Source organism: Bos taurus, chromosome 26, assembly GCF_002263795.3.
Source record: "Bos taurus isolate L1 Dominette 01449 registration number 42190680 breed Hereford chromosome 26, ARS-UCD2.0, whole genome shotgun sequence".
In the NCBI taxonomy this organism is placed as follows: Eukaryota; Metazoa; Chordata; class Mammalia; order Artiodactyla; family Bovidae; genus Bos; species Bos taurus.
The window spans coordinates 43,724,271-43,740,188 of NC_037353.1; the positions used below are offsets into that span (position 1 = coordinate 43,724,271).

At 52.1% G+C, this 15,918-nt stretch overlaps 1 protein-coding gene across 3 annotated transcripts in view; it reads right to left on the reverse strand.

The window, feature by feature from the left end:
* The window catches only part of CHST15 (carbohydrate sulfotransferase 15), an 80,487-nt gene that overhangs the window by 11,598 nt on the left and 52,971 nt on the right, over positions 1–15,918 (reverse strand). The window lies entirely within an intron of this gene.

The following is a 15,918-nucleotide window of genomic DNA, read 5'->3' on the forward strand; positions in this document are numbered from 1 at the left end:
CGCACATGGGAGCTGTTCACCCAGATCCCACAGCATGCACACAGGACCTGACAGTGTCTCTGTGTAACCAAACTGTTCTCAGGTTCCTCTGGGTCTTCTTCCCAGCTCAGCCTTGACTCTTAGACTTGCCTTGTCTGTCTCTGCATCCCCCAGTTTTAACAAGAATCCTGCCAGCTCGATTTAGCCATTTAGCCAGACTCTCCCCTTAACCCTGCTGTTTCCTCTTAGTTAGCTTCCCATCCGCCAACCCACATCCTCCTGGGCTACAAATTCCCACCTTTTCTTGCTGTATCTGGAGTTGACCCCGGTCTCCTTCCCCTACTGCAAGATCCCACCTCAGTGGTCCCTACACCTATAGCCCTCAATAGTCGCCTTATCATTCTTTAACAGGAGTCAGAATAACGATTCTTTCTTTCTTTTCCCACAAATCCTTTGCACCAGGGAGTCCTCTGGTGGCTCAGATGGTAAAGAATCTGCTTGCAATGTGGGAGATCTGGGTTCGATCTCTGGGTTGGGAAGATCCCCTGGAGGAGGACACGGCAACCAACTCCAGTATTCTTGCCTGGAGAATCCCATGAACAAGGAAGTCTGGCAGGCTACAGTCCATGGGGTCGCAGAGAGTCGGACATGACTGAGTGACTATGCTTTCACTTTCTCCAAATATATTGTATTGTACTTTAACACTACAGATAGATATTTCCTTTGATGATGGGATAATTCTTTTCTTCTATCAAATAAACAAAAGAATGGGCTTCCCTGATGGCTCAGTGGTAAAGAATCCGCCTGCCAATGCAGGAGACACAGGTTCAATTCCTGGTTCGGGAAGATCCCAACATGCCCTGGAGCAACTGGACCATGCGCCACAGCTACTGAGCCTGTGCTCCAGAGCCTGGGAGCCGCATCTACTGAGCCCACGTGTTGCAGCTAGAGAAGCCTGCACACCCTGGAGCCCGAGCTCCACAGGGAGAGAAGCCACTGCAGTGAGAAGCCCGCACACCCCAGCTGGAGAGTAACCCCCACCCGCCGTGATCAGAGAAAAGTCTGAGCGGCAATGAAGACCCAGCACAGCCAAAAATAAATAATAAAATAAAAGTAAAACAAAACAAATTATAACACTATAATGAGCACACCTTTGTTTTAAAGTCCTCAGCCCCAATTTCCCTTGTGGCCTTAACTTTTGATCCCCAGCTCCTATACTCTAAGTCATGGTGGGAAGGATGGGTATAGCATTAAATTCATCTGTAAAACAGGAAAACTCCTTGTGCTTTCCTCACGACAAGGTAATCCATATAAACCTCAAGGGTGAGCCTTGTTATCAGTTTCTCATACATCTGTCCAGAAATTTTCAGTGCACCCTCAAATATATATCTGCATATCTTATATTTTTTAAAAACACAGACGTATCAGGTTATATTGGATGGGATCAGATAATATATCTGTTCTTATGGCACTTCTCTAGTTATTTAATTAGGGAGAATTTTGGACATTCATAAAAGTAGATAAGATAATATATACACTGCAGCCAAACACAAACAGATTCCACTGTTGTAATTTTGTTTTCTTTTTTCTTTTTTTTTTTTTGCAGTTCCATGCAGCTCAGTTCCTCACCCAGGGTTTGAGCCTGGGCCACGACAGTGAAAGCCCAGAAACCTAACCACTAGGTCACTGGGAAATGACCCAGCAATTTTTTACTTTAATAGAATTTCCAAGTTGAGAGTTTTCTACACCTCTTTTCACCTCTTCTCCTTTTTCTGCTGGCAGAGAGCTTAAGTCTTCCCCCCCTCCCCCCCCCCCTTTTTTTTTTTTTGAGTTTTTCAACACTTCCCCTTTTGTTTCTGTCTCATGCCTTTTTCAACACACACCTCCTGCCCCCCTCCCCGCCCCCGCCCCATGCCCAACACCCTTCACACACACTCAGCCCGGGGCTGCCTGGAAACCAAGCAGATGCAGACTGGCTCCCTGCTAGGCAGTGGCATGCCTCTGTCCCTCTCGGCTCCATACTTTCTATCCTCCCAGCATCTCCAACCCGGCTTCCCTCTTTCCAGTGAAGGAAACAGCAGATCTTACTAGGGTCTCACAGGTCTGGGGACTGTAGCTGTGCACCGCTGATTGCACCCAGGGCTTCCTTCTGGCTGTTGGCTACCCTCACCCCCCTACAGAGACAGCAGTGCCCTGGGGGCACAGGTGGGCTGCACACACCCCTTCTCCAGCACCCCTCCCCACTCACTAGTGAAAAGAAAAGAAAGTGAAGTCGTTCAGCCATGTCCGACTCTGCGACCCCATGGACTGTAGCCCACCAAGTTCCTCCGTCCGCTGGAGTCTGTAGCCCACCAGGTTCCTCCGTCTGCTGGAGTGGGTAGCCATCTCCTTCCCCAGGGGATCTTCCCAACCCAGGGATCAAACCCGGGTCTCCCACATTGTAGGCAGATGCTTTACCATCTGAGCCACCAGGGAATCCAAAGATTTCCTGACAACTAGAGCAGTTTCTCAGGGACTGATCGTCTTCTCCTCTGGCATTTGGTACAGTGCCTTCTGCATGGCCCTTTAGAAATCACCCACTGCCAGTGTCCAGAGAGAACACCTTGGAGAAGTAGTGAGGTGTCTGGAATCTGCCCACAGATTGCCTAGAATCCATGCACACACACTGGAAGGAGAGTGCTCGTACGTCTCAGCCTGGTCAGCCACGCCTCCAAAAGGACTTGCTTCAAGACTAGTCCTGAGAGATGCTCAAGCACTGGCAAGTAGATCTTCCCCCAGATCCATGTCCAGCCACGTACATGACCCCATGACACTGTGCTTGTCGATTACAAGCGGCCCCCACATCAGCTGTGCAGCTTTCCCTCTTCAAACACGGGACCTCCATCAAGACTGAGACATGGCACCTGTCACCGCAGGCTCAGTCACAGCATAAGAGCTGATGGATAAATGCCCGAAATCAGATTTGCGTGCAGCTCAAAGTGCAGTTGGGCGGCACACACCTGGGCACCTTGTAGCAGCGAGTCTGTTGGAGGCCCCTCCAGGCTCATGCCGCTTCCTGTGAGTGCTGCCAATTTACAGCTTTGCCCAGGAAAGATGCCGGGGGGGAAGTGACCGATGCCTCTGAGACTGTCATCAGAATCTGGACTCTAATAGGGAGCTCAAGTTTAGAGTCGTTAGCAAGGCCTCCCACACAACCATCTAAATCGGCTGGTAGAGCTGGAATGCTATCACATCGACTGCCACCTAAAATCCCAACCCTGGGCTCAGGCTTTCCACAGTGAGTTTATTTTGTGGTGATGACATTTCTTGTAGACGGGTGGCTCATAAATAAAACAAGAGTCTCTAAAACCTGGCTTGGTTTTAAACACAAAGTAACTTCATGAAAAATCTGCTGACTCCATACAATTCTTTAGAGATCCAGAAGTAACTCCAGCGGACAAACTGGGACATGTCCTCAGGTCCAGCCGCGCCAGTCCAGCCCCGCCCAAGTGAGAAGATTGATTTCCATCTGCCTGGGGTGCAGTGAAATGAGCTCAGGGCCCCACCTGCTGTGAATCAGGTGGGTTCATGGCCCTGAGCACCAGGCCAGGCCCACTTCCTCGGCAGGGTGAGGGGAGACTTCTCCTTCCCCTCAGTCCCCCAGGGACCCTGGATCTGCTCACAGGGTGGGCAGCGGGCTTCCCTGGAGCCCACACACGTGCCGAGATGCATGTCTGTACCAAGTCCTTCACACGCTATTTGAGCCGAGAACCTCCCTGCGCCCGTTTGGAGTCTACAGATGTCCTGAAAGATGCCCAACTCCTGACCACCAGTATCTGCGAATGGGATCTTATTTCAGGAATAAGGTCTCTGCAGATGTCATTATGGTGAAGACCTCCAGGTGAGAATGCCTTGGCCTTATGGTGGGCCCGAAATCCAAGGACTGGCATCCCTGTAAGGGGCAAGGACACAGATACATGGGGAGAAGGCCACATGAAGACAGAGGCAGAAACCGAAGTGTTACCTACAAGATAAGGATGCCAGGACTGCGGAAGACACTGGAAGCTGGAAGACCAGTGGAATGAACCCTCCCTCAGAACCTCCAGGAGGAGCTAAACTCGCCACCACCACCTTAACTTCGACCTCTAGCCTCCAGAACAATGAGAATAAATGTCTGTTTTTTCAAGCCAGCGCATTTGTGATGATTTGTTACGAGAGCCCCCCAAGAAACTAACACAGTCCCGAAACCAAATTCCTGAGGAGTCATTTCTGCCAGGACCTCTCTCACCCTGCGACCCTCGAAGAGTAACCTGCGTGTGCAGGAGGATGATGGCCATGTGGCCAGCTCCTCCACAAAGAAATAAGAAGGAGGACGAGCAACACAAGACCCTTACTTCCCCAGAGGGCACTATCTGAGTACCCATGAAGAATCAGGGGTAAGACTGTCTTGGATAAACAATACTATGATTTTCCCAGGTGGGCTTCCTAGGTGGTGCTAGTGGGTCAAGAATCTGCCTGCCAATGCAGGGGACACAGGAGTCAGACCTTGCATCCATCCTTGGGTCGGAAGATCTCCTGGAGGAGGGTGTGGCAACCCACTCCAGTTGCCGGGAGAATCCCACTGACAGAAGAGCCTGGCGGGCTGCAGTCCACGGGTTCGCACAGAGTCGGGCACGACTGAAGCGACTTACACGAGTGTGTGATTCCCCACAATTACTCTCTGGGGAGAAAGTCAGATAATGATTTTGGAAGAGTGCCAGTCACTTGGATGCATTAAGACCATTCAAAAAACGTTGAGGAGGAAAGCCGATATATCAAGAATAAGGCTCCAAACACACCTCAAAACACCGGAGCAGGACACTATGGATCATGTCCTCCACCTGCCTTTGTCTGTGGGACAACGTTAGCCAAAGAATAAGTTTAATCAGAGAAGTGAGAAAATGCAGAGACAAAGGAAACTAGTTCAACAAGACTAGATAATAGTAATGTAATCGTTAAGTCAAGGACCTTCAGTTCCTCCTCAAGGGCTGTAGATAATATTCTGAGCCGTACCCTGTTAGCTGTCATGTAGATACTGAAACCCCCACCAGGTGGAAGAATTTAACTACATGATGACCAGACCATCACCATGACGTAAGCTGCTGGAATTCTGAACACTGGCCTCAAGAAAATGGAGACAAACTGACCCTGGAACTGAAGATTAACTGTACCTAAAACATTCAAGATGACGCTGGTGAGATCACTGATGGCCAACTTCAAGATGACTGTCAGAGATGACTGTGCTGTTTCTGCTCGTACCTCCCTCCCTCCGTCTATAAAAGCTCTTACCCCTTGATTGGAGGGAGTAGGGGGTGGGGAGTGAGCCTTTGGAGAAGCACCCACTCCCCCCACCTCAGATGCCGGCATCCAAAATAAACTTTCCTTTCCACTAATCTTGCCTCTTTATTGGCTTTTGAGCAGCGAGCAGCCAGAGCCCTCTTTGGGTTACAGGCACACTCAAATAACAAGTGGAAGCATAACAAAATAAACCTAAATATTCATATTTTACTCTTTAAAAACCAACTGTGCAATGATGATGTAGGGGAAAGAGGCCAGCCTGGAAACTGCACGAGGGGTTTAGCTGACGTAAGTGCATAATGAATCATCACAGAACGGCAGGGACACAAGCACCTCAGGCTGCTTTAATAAAGGCATGGCACTGAGAACGTTGGGAGGGTGTTGCTCTGTGCCACCCGGCCAGGTGAGAGCCCCAGAGGCCACTCGCCTTCAGGGCCGGGTGCCAGACAGCGAAGGGGAAGGAGTCACTTCATCTGGAGAAGCGAGACTCAGCAGGAAGGATGCCAGCTTCAACGGCTAAAAGGCTATTCAGAGCTGGGAGGGGACAGGTCCCAGACTCCTGAAGGACTGACCCCTGGGTAGAAGGTTCAGGAAGAAAGCCGGGTTTGATACGGGGGAACCTGTCTCCATCTGGGGCCGTCTGGCACAACGGGTGTGGTCCAGGCTGCAGGGGTAAGGGCTTCCCAGGCCGAGTGAGGGCCAGCTGACCCTGATCCCTGCCCTCAGCCCTGAGTTTTGGTGCTGCCAAGCCCCCTCCTGCTGAACCACCTCATTTTCTGACTCTAGACCCTCCCAAACAGATGGGTGTTACATTTGGCCAGAACTGTTTCCAACAGCTATTCCAAATATAAGACATTCCGTGCCTTCTGTGCTGCGGTTATTTTAGAAGGCTGCTGGGGCGGCCCTGGGACAACAGGCTTGCTCATGGGTGTGAGGTGTCTTTCCTGGGCAGGACAGGGGTCCTGGGACCCCAGCACTCCTGGAGAGGGGCATAGGAGTGGAGGTGGCAGGGGCTCCCTGAACCTGGTACCTCTGGAAAGAACCACGTCTCTTTCCAGGGGGGACAAAAGAGTGGCCAGCAGTGAGCTCACAGGTCTCACCATGCAAAATCTGGATGGTTACCCCAAGGTCACAGCTGAATTCATCCAACAACGGCAGGGCACTCCTCTGAGCCCAGGTGAGCAGAGTTGGGTGTATTGATAGTCAGGAAAACAAGGGTGGCCACTACCTCTTGGGCCTCTCCTCCAGCCAGGCTCACTCCAGAGCTGTATAGGTTGGCCTCCCAGAATCCTCTTGGTGTCCACCTGCTACGTGGCTGCACCTGGCTACTGAGGCCTGCCCTGTGCTCAGCACTACACGTGCAATCTCCCTCCCTGTTCACAACCAGCCGTTGGGATGTGTTCTGTCCTCTCCAATCGTGCAAAGTGTCCCAAGGTCACGGGGCCCAGGAGGCCCCAGGGCTGGGTCCAAAACAACCCAGACCTGCTCAACTCCAAAGCCCAGTGACCCGACAGGACCTGGCCCCAGGCTCATACTTTAGGGACGGAGCTGCAAATCGGCAGCTGGCCCGAGTTGGGGACTAGCCATCTGATGGTTTGGGGGTTTTGGTTTTGAAGTCTGCTGTTTTAGGTGCAGAGTGATTTGCAAGCAAAAGTCAGTTCTGTCACAGAACTACTTAATAAGTTACAGGAGACTGAAACGCAATCACACCTGTAACACAGCAGCAGACACCCAGGGTGAAACCTGATGACCAGGAAGAGAAAACGTGCTCGGCAACTGGAAATCCCAGCACAGCAGAGGCCCAGGTACCTCACGGCTCCCGTCCCTACTTCCCGATCTCTCATCCCGTGGATGAGCTGATACTCACTGGCCACGGCAAACAGCTCATTTCAGTTTACCACTTAGCTCCGAGACCATGACATGGCCTTCCTCTAGGTGCAGACTCCGCGGGTTCCAGCTCAAACGTCGCTACTACGGTGAGACCACCCCCTGTGGCTGGCTTCTCCTCCTTTTGTGAATTTTTTCATACTATGTTTTAAATTGAGAGATGATCCACACCCCATAAAATGCACCCTTTTAAACAAGCAAACAATGTAGTAGTTTTTGGTAAACGCACAAATTTGTGCAAACACCAGCACCATCTAATTCTACATTTTCATCACCCAAAGGGAGAGCTGGTTTTCACCGGTCAGTCCTCAGAGGGACCCAGGTCCCAAATCACTCAGATCCCCAAGCCTGAAAGGCCCACAGAAGCTGGAGCCTCGGTGTCAGGTCCATCCAGCCAAGTGCAGACCGTCAGAGGCCTGGAGCTCCTCTTCTTTCCAGCTTACTACTGCTCACCCCTCAGCCATCACAGAGAGCCATGCTTGGTGGAAAGACCCCAGGCAGATGCCAAAGCTGCAGACAGCTGACCAACAGCTCCTGGACAGGCCTACCTTGGGCCAAGCACTCCCCAGCCCTTCTGTGCCCCTGAAGTGCGTGCCAGCCAGCAACACACATGTGAAGGGTCACAGTTCATCCCCGGCAGCCCCCAAGAGTGGGCACACTCATGTCTTCCAATCCGCCCCCATAAGAGCACAGGGTTCCGCGGCTCCTGGAGGGTCTCGTGCACGTGGTAACCACAGTGCCAGCCAGAGCAGCCCGTCATTACTGTCCATTTGCTGGCACCCAGACCCAAATTCCTGATCGATAACTTCCCGACCTTTGACACAGTGTCATCAATAACGATAATATGTACTTTTCCTATGAGGAAAAAAACAGCCATTTAATATCGCTGGGACGGAGGCCCTTTGTCCGCTGACTCACACACCATGAACACCTCATCGTGAGGAACGGTGAAGCGGGACTGGCCAGACCAGCTTATTCGGAGAAAACCTCTGAGTCACCCAGGTTGTGCGATGCTGGTGAAGCTCACTTTCTGCCAGAGAAAAACATACTAGGTTGGGGCCTAAAAAGGGTCCACAGGGAAGCAGGGCTGCCCGGGCTGGGCCTTCTCTTCCCCTTGAACATGAGCAGCGTTCTGGACCCAGCTCTGATTCTCTCTGTGCATCCAGTCGCGGGGCCTCGGTGAACCTCTGTGGGTGGAGGCCATGCCAGCAGCCCTCCACCCACGAGTCCCATGTGGCTCACAAAGCACTTTCACAGGAAATGTGCCCGAGACCCTGAGACCAGGGGAAAAGAGAAAAGGCAGGCGCCAAGAATGGTTGGGCTACCCCAGGTTACAGCAGCAGCAAGGCCAGGCCGGGACCCCCAGGTGGGAGACCCCACCGCGGAGCAATGGCCACCATCCCCACCTAGGCTGGCCGGTCCGGGACATGGGCCACCCTCACTCGTCAGCCCCCACACCCTGGGTGGGAGAGGCCCCCAACTCCTCCTGGCAGCCTAGCGTCGGCACCCCACACCCCCACCAGCTTCCAATCTCTGCAGACAGACACACAGCAGGCTCTTCTTCCCCATGCTCCCCGGCACACAGAGCCTCCTTCGGCAAACAGTCCATGTGGGAATACTGAGGACTGCCAATGACTTTGTAAAAACTTCCCCAAAAAATAAACAGTGTTAAACACATGGGGGTTTTCAGCACGATGGCTTTTCTCCCACCAGTAACAAGATGAGATCCCTCCCCGGACGGACACTCCCAAACGGCCTTCAGAGGATGGGGCCTGTGGCCCTGACCCAGAGCCGGCCAGCTCCCTCTCCCTTCCCTGGCAGCTCACAGTGCAGCCTGATCAAAGGGACCTGGTGTCACCGTTAGGGCCCATACCAAGGTATGTCGGTGACACCCAGACAGGCAGCTTCTGAGAAGCAGAACGCCCAAGTTCACCAGGAAATTAACCCGCGGCTTAGGACACTCCGCTACAGTCTTTCTGAAGACTGCTGCCTGGGATTTCAAAACCTCCAAGGTCTCAAAGAGGGAAAAGGGAGGAGGGCGAGGCCTCAGGTGGCGGGCTGCGTGATGCTGCGGGTGTCATGACCTGTACATTTCAGCGCCACGCCCACCTCCACCGGATTCCATCTCTTGCCCACAAGGGAGTTCTCCTAATTTCCCTTTGAGCTCGTTTACATTAAAAATTAATCTGTCAGTGCTAGGGAACGGCCTGCTTTTCAGTCTTCATGCAAAATCTGCTATAGAGAAAACATCCCTCAGCCTTGGAATGCTAGAGCTCCTGTTCTGCCTGAGAACACGTCTACCGCACACCAGTCAATGCTTCCAGTGACCTGGAGAAGCTGGGCTGGTGCGAGGTTTTCAGCAGCGGCTGAGTTGCCAGAGAGACGCTCATCAGTAGTATGGGCGCACGACAATTTCAGAAGCGTCAATCCGGCTCCTCTCCCTGCTCCACAAGCTGGTCCACGCCCTGGGTCAGGATCCTGCTCTCACCCGTGTGGACACAAGTGAAGGAGCTGAGTCCAGGCTTAGGCATCTACGCAGACTGGCATCCTTACTGATCACAGAACTCTGCCCAAGTGGGGAGCCTCCATCCTGCTCATGGCTCACAGGTTCAGTCCCTTCACCGAAAGACCTGCCCCACCCAAGGTTACACCTCCCCAGGGCAGACACAGCCAATGGCCGGTGGATGGGAGATGCTTCAAGGAAGTGGTTGGCTGAGACCCCTGTTGTGACCTCTCCCTCTGTCGGTCCTGCCCTGTCGCCCCTCACAGGGGCTGGCCCAAAAGCAAGCCCTGTAAACTTCATTTTGCCGGGGGGAGGGGGGGTGCTCCAAAATCACTGCAGATGGTGACTGCAGCCATGGAATAAAAAGACACTTGTTCCTTGGAAGAAAAGTTATGACCCAGATAGACAGCATATTAAAAAGCAGAGACATTACTTTGCCAACAAAGTTCTGTCTAGTCAAGGCAATAGTTTTTTCAGTGGTCATGTATGGATGTCAGAGTTGGACTCTAAAGAGAGCTGAGCACCGAAGAATTGATGCTTTTGAACTATGGTGTTGGATAAGACTCTTGAGAGTCCCTTGGACTGCAAGAAGATCCAACCAGTCCATCCTAAAGGAAATCAGTCCCGAATATTCATTGGAAGGACTGATGCTGAAGCTGAAACTCCAATACTTTGGCCATCTGATGCCAAGAACTGGCTCATTTGAAAAGACCCTGATGCTGGGAAAGACTGAAGGCGGGAGGAGAAGAGGACGACAGAGGATGAGACATGAGTTTAAGCAAGCTCTGGGAGATAGTTAAGGACAGGGCAGCCTGGTGTGCTGCAGTCCATGGGGTCACAAAGAGTCACACACAACTGAGCGTGTCTGATAAACTGATAAACCTCCTGTACCCTCTGCCGTACAGTCGGCCTCCCAATAACTGACCTATGACAGAGATGAAAAGCTTGGCCCCTCAGGCCAAGTGACATGGGATCAAATCCCAGTCCGGCCACTTATTAACCAGGTGACAGCTGATAGGTGACTTAACCCCACTGAGCCCACACACATTAGCTGTGACATGTCAAGACAGCCCTCTCACCTGCTTGCAAAGTTCACAGGAGGCAAAGACTGAAAAGGACTTAGCACTGAACCAGGCTAAAGAAAGTGATCAGTGAGTGCTAGGTTGCCACCTCCCCACTGGAGAAGACTCCAGGAGGGCAGACGGGAAGGACTTGGCTCTCCAGTGTATGCAGTGCATCTAGCATATCAAGAGGGCTGGATAAACATTTCCTTGAGTATTTGAGCGCTTGGTCTAGATATTGTTATTATTACCTGCTACTATTGTGGCTTGATAATAGTAACTAATAAGTATATAATAGTGACCATTTGCCCAGCACTTTTAAACACACTACACATATTAAGTCACTTCATCCTCACAACCCAAGACCCGTGACTGAAAGTGAAAGTGTTACTTGCTCAGTCATGTGCGACTCTAGGCAAACCCACGGACTGTAATCCACCCGACTCCTCTAGTCCATGTAATTCTCCAGGCAGGAATACCAGACTTGGTAGCCATTTCCTTCTCCAGGGCATCTTCTCGACCCAGGGACGGAACCTGGGTCTCCTGCATTGCAGGCAGATTCTTTACCGTCTGAGCCACCCTAGAAGCCCCAGATATAGGACTATTTCCCCTCACTCCATCAATGAGGAAGAAAGAAGACATAGAGAGGTTGAATAACCTGCTGAAGGTCACATAGCCAGAGAGCCGCAGAGATGGGGTTCAAATACAGACCCTCTGGTCCCTGAGGCTGCATCCCTATCACAAAGATCCTGGATCCCTGTTCACCACCCACACACCCCAACGGCCACTCTGGAGATGGAATGACATTCATGAAAGGTTCAAGGTTCCAGTCGAAAGGTTCCCTCCTGCTCATCACTCTCTGTCCGAATGAAAAACTGCACATAAATGGATTCATTTCATTAGCAGCCTCATTCCTTCCATTCCTAGCTGATCGCCATGAAGAGAGTAATTTATTTAACCAGCCCAGTGGGTTGTTAAGAAAATCAGTTCATAAAAGCAGATGAAGAAAATAACTCCCCAGGTTCCACGGCTCTGGGGACAAGACATTGGGTCTCAAGGCACTGGGGTCAAAATCAAGTTCTACCCTTTATGGAGCTGACTTCTCCTTCTGCCTTGACCTCTCTCCATAAAACGTGAAAACCAAAGACTCCTGAGGTGGTTGTTACCATGCACTGTGGGAAGAGCACCCGAAAAATCAAGCCCAAGATACAGGGATGGTAAAGTCCATGAATAATGGTGCAGGACCACTCTCCAAGCATCCCTGGAACAAAGTATGTTGAAGGGGTGGGCACCTCCCAGCCATTTTCTGCATTTCTTGCGGACTGTAACCACCTCTGCACTGAGTCAAACTCCATCAACTGTCTCACAAATGAACAGGCAGGCGGCCAATGTGGGCAGTGTTGAAAAGAAGTCTTACTTAAGAATTGAACTAAATGAAGGAAAACCCTGCTTGTAATTGTTGGCTTCTTTTTAATTAACTGGGACGATTTAGCCGAGAAACTTGAATTTTAAATTGTCATTATCTCTTACATAGAGAAACTTGCAACAGGAATTCTTGGCTGGCCTTTTGGCCCTAAAGAACCATCCCATCCACATTCCACTATTCTCTCTTCCTCGCCAGAAAGATAAATGGGCTTGCTTCTCCGGAAGCTTTAAAGTGGTTGATTTGATTTTGCTTACAATTCCAACATTTTCAAACTCTCTGCCTTTGATCAATTATAGACATAAAGACTAAATGTGAATTTAAACTAGAAATGAAGGTTTTCCCCACTCCTCTCCGAGCCTATTTGTACAAGGAAAGAAAATTCGGTCCAATCCCACGGGCAGGGAGAAACTCAGGGAATCTCCCACTTGCAGAAGTACAAGGTCACAGAACGGCTTAAGTGGCTGATAGCCCGGGACCCAGTTAAGACTCATGGCTCCAACTGTTTGTTTCTTCAAGAGTGACCTAAACACCCAGTATTTATCATCCTTTCTGGTGGCGATGGGAAACGAGCCAGCCATTTCAGACAGGCCGTGAGTCACGGGGCTCAAAAGAGAAGAAATTCCTATTGTTCCATCCTTTATCAACGTTTAATAAGCAATGGAACAGCTGCTGCCGTCAGTAACCCCCACAGAAGACGGACACGCGCACACACTGCCCTGCGCACGTGGCTCGCCGCCCCCACACACGGCGCTGTGCCGGCGCCGCCTCTCTTTCCGGCTGTAAGGGCGTGGTTTCCCAGAGGAGCGAGAGAGCCGCACAGAGAAGTAGGTAACTTCTAAGATGGTCCCGAAGATCCTCTCCTCACCCTGGGATTCTTCCCTGCAGTCCCCTCCCCTTGCCTGTGTCCTGGACCACGTGACTTGTTTCTCATTGAGAATGTGGCAAAGGAGATGGGCTGTCACTCTTGTGCTCAGATGACAAAACATGGAGGCTCCCAACTTGGCAGCAGCTTGTTCCTTTGCAGGCTCTGATGGGGCAAGCAGCTTCTGATGACGGGGTGGCTCAGTGGCAAGGTACTGAGGGCAGCCTCTAGCCAATGGCCAGCAAAGAACTGTGGCCCTCTTCCCACACTTCTTGGGGAACTGAATTCTGCCAACAACTTCATGAGCTCGACAGCAGATCCTTCCCCTACCGAGCCTTCGGATGAGACCCTGCCCTGGTGACACCTTGATGACAGCGTTGGGAGAGCAAAGCTGTGCTGGGTTCTGCCCCATGGAAGACAGTGTGAGATAGTTAAGTGTGCTGTCTTCAGCTGCCAGGTTGCTGGGTGATCTGTGACACCGCAGTTGATGAGAAATACAGTCAGCAGTCCCTCGGCAGGGTCAGCTTCCTGAGGAGGCTGTGTGTTGCCATGGCATCCTGCCCTCCTCCACACCATCACAGGTGCGTGAGGATCAGTGCCTCTCATTCCTGACAAAGTGCAGCTCCTGGAGGGCAGGCGTCTATATGCGCCTGCTCAGCACCAAGAGGAGTGCCCAGCATGTGACTGGGAATCAGTGAACATTGTAACTGATGAACTCCTTCTGTTAAGTGAGTGGCAGGAAGGCAAGAACTTTCAGTTTCCAGTATAAACAGAGCATTTGTTCTTTAAAAAAAAAAAAAGGAGACAAGACTCCTTGGGATGGCCACCTACTAAAAGAGGAACTATGGGCTGGGGTCTGAGAGGTGAGTTGGGCAGGTCTGGCCCCTGGTTCCATGTCTGAACCCCGGGCAGCATGATGGCCCTTGCTGTCCAAAGATTGTCTTCATGGTTCCCATGTCCCCAGAGGTGGAATGAGAGCTGTGGGGAGACGGATGCGCCCACAGAAGCTGGCTCCGCTCTCTGAGAGAACACGCAGTCCTTTCCTTTGCGCTCTCCATCCTCCCTGCCCCTTCCCCTTGACTATGTCCCTCGCTCCTTCCTTGGCAAACTTCTACTCAGCCCTCAAAACCCCGCCTGGCCTCAGCTCTTCCAGAAAGGCCTTTCTCTGCACTCTCCACTAGCTGCTCCTTCCCTCTTGGGTGCCACACTTACCCCTTAGCCCTGGCTGAACTGCAGACCGCAACACCCACACCTGTCTGCCTGCAGCTGGCATGAGCAGCCTGTCCCCCAGGCTCCCGTTTCTGTGCCCAGGGGGCGACAGAGCCGAGTCTCACCTTCTCGGCCCTCTGTAGTCGAGGCAGGTGACCTTCTTCAGAATGAGGAACAGGGAGATGTGACGGGAAGACACTGGCCAAGCAGTGTGCTACCCCCCTTTCTGAGAGAATGTTCCAGGCTCGTGAGCCGCAGCGGGGGTGGCCTGGGGGAGCAGCTGTGGAAACACCTCTGCGGGCAGTGCAGGGTCACTTAGTCACCGGGCCTTTCAAGGCTGACGGTTATGTAATCACGTACACACGAGAGCACCGCTGGTTTGGGTCAACTGTTCTCAAGCTGGGTTGGGGGCGGTGCGCCAGCCCACTCCCTGAGCAGAAGGGCCGAATTCCTGTCTCCCGATGTGTGGGAAGCGGCAGGCAGGACATGGCGAGCTGCCCCGAGGTCAGGGCAGCCTCGGGACCAGCATGGAGGGACTCCCGAGGCTGGAGGAGGTGCAGCAGGCAGAGTGGAACCATCTGCAGCATCCAGATGGCCGCCACAGGGGGTCTGCAGGGGTGGGGACGGGGCAGGGGCCATCCAGCTCTCTGACCAGATCACTGCAGGGCACAGCGTTCACTCCAAGACCCACATGGGGCCCGCAGAGGTAAGCCAAGAGTTCGAAACCAAAGAAGCAAGATGTGAGACTGTATATTCACACAGCTGTACACACACACACACACACACACACAACACTTCTCTGCATAGATAAGTATTAGCTTGGAAAAAACAAACCAAAATAAAAATATCGATTATTTGGGTGGGAGATTATAGGTGTTTTTAAAACGATTATCATTCACAAGGCTACAGGGCCAGCAATGTCTGCCATCTGAGGAAGGAACCAGGGGTGTGTTAGTGTCCTGCTGCTGCTGCTAAGTCGCTTCAGTCGTGTCCAATTCTGCGCGACCCCATAGACAGCAGCCCACCTGGCTCCCCTGTCCCTGGGATTCTCCAGGCAAGAACACTGGAGTGGGTTGCCATTTCCTTCTCCAATGCATGCAAGTGAAAAGTGAAAGTGAAGTCGCTCAGTCGTGTCCGACTCTTCGAGACCCCATGGACTGCAGCCCACCAGGCTCCTCCATCCGTGGGATTTTCCAGGCAAGAGTACTGGAGTGGGGTGCCATTGCCTTCTCCGGTTAGTGTCCTAGGACTGCTAATAATGAATTACCGCCGACTTGGTGCTTATTCCAGCAGGAATTTATTCTCTCACGCTTCTGAAAGCCCGAAGTCTGAAGTCCAGGTGTCAGCAGGGCTGGTTCACTCTGGGGCTTCCGAGGAGAGTCTGTTCCGGGCCTCAGTCCCGGCCATCCCTGGCGGTCCTCGGGGGTTTGGGAGCATCACACTTCTGCCTCATTCTCACGCAACTTTCTCCCTGTGTCTGTGGATCCCGGGCCCCACAGTTCCTCTCCCCAAAAGGACACCAGCTCCTGGGTTAGGGCCCACCCTCCTCCAGTGTGACCTCATCTTAACCTGAGTCCATCAGCAAAGATTCTATTTCCCAACAGGGTCAAGTTCACACACATCTTTGGCGTGTGTGGGGGCGTGGGGCATAATAACCCTTGTGCTGTGTGCTAAG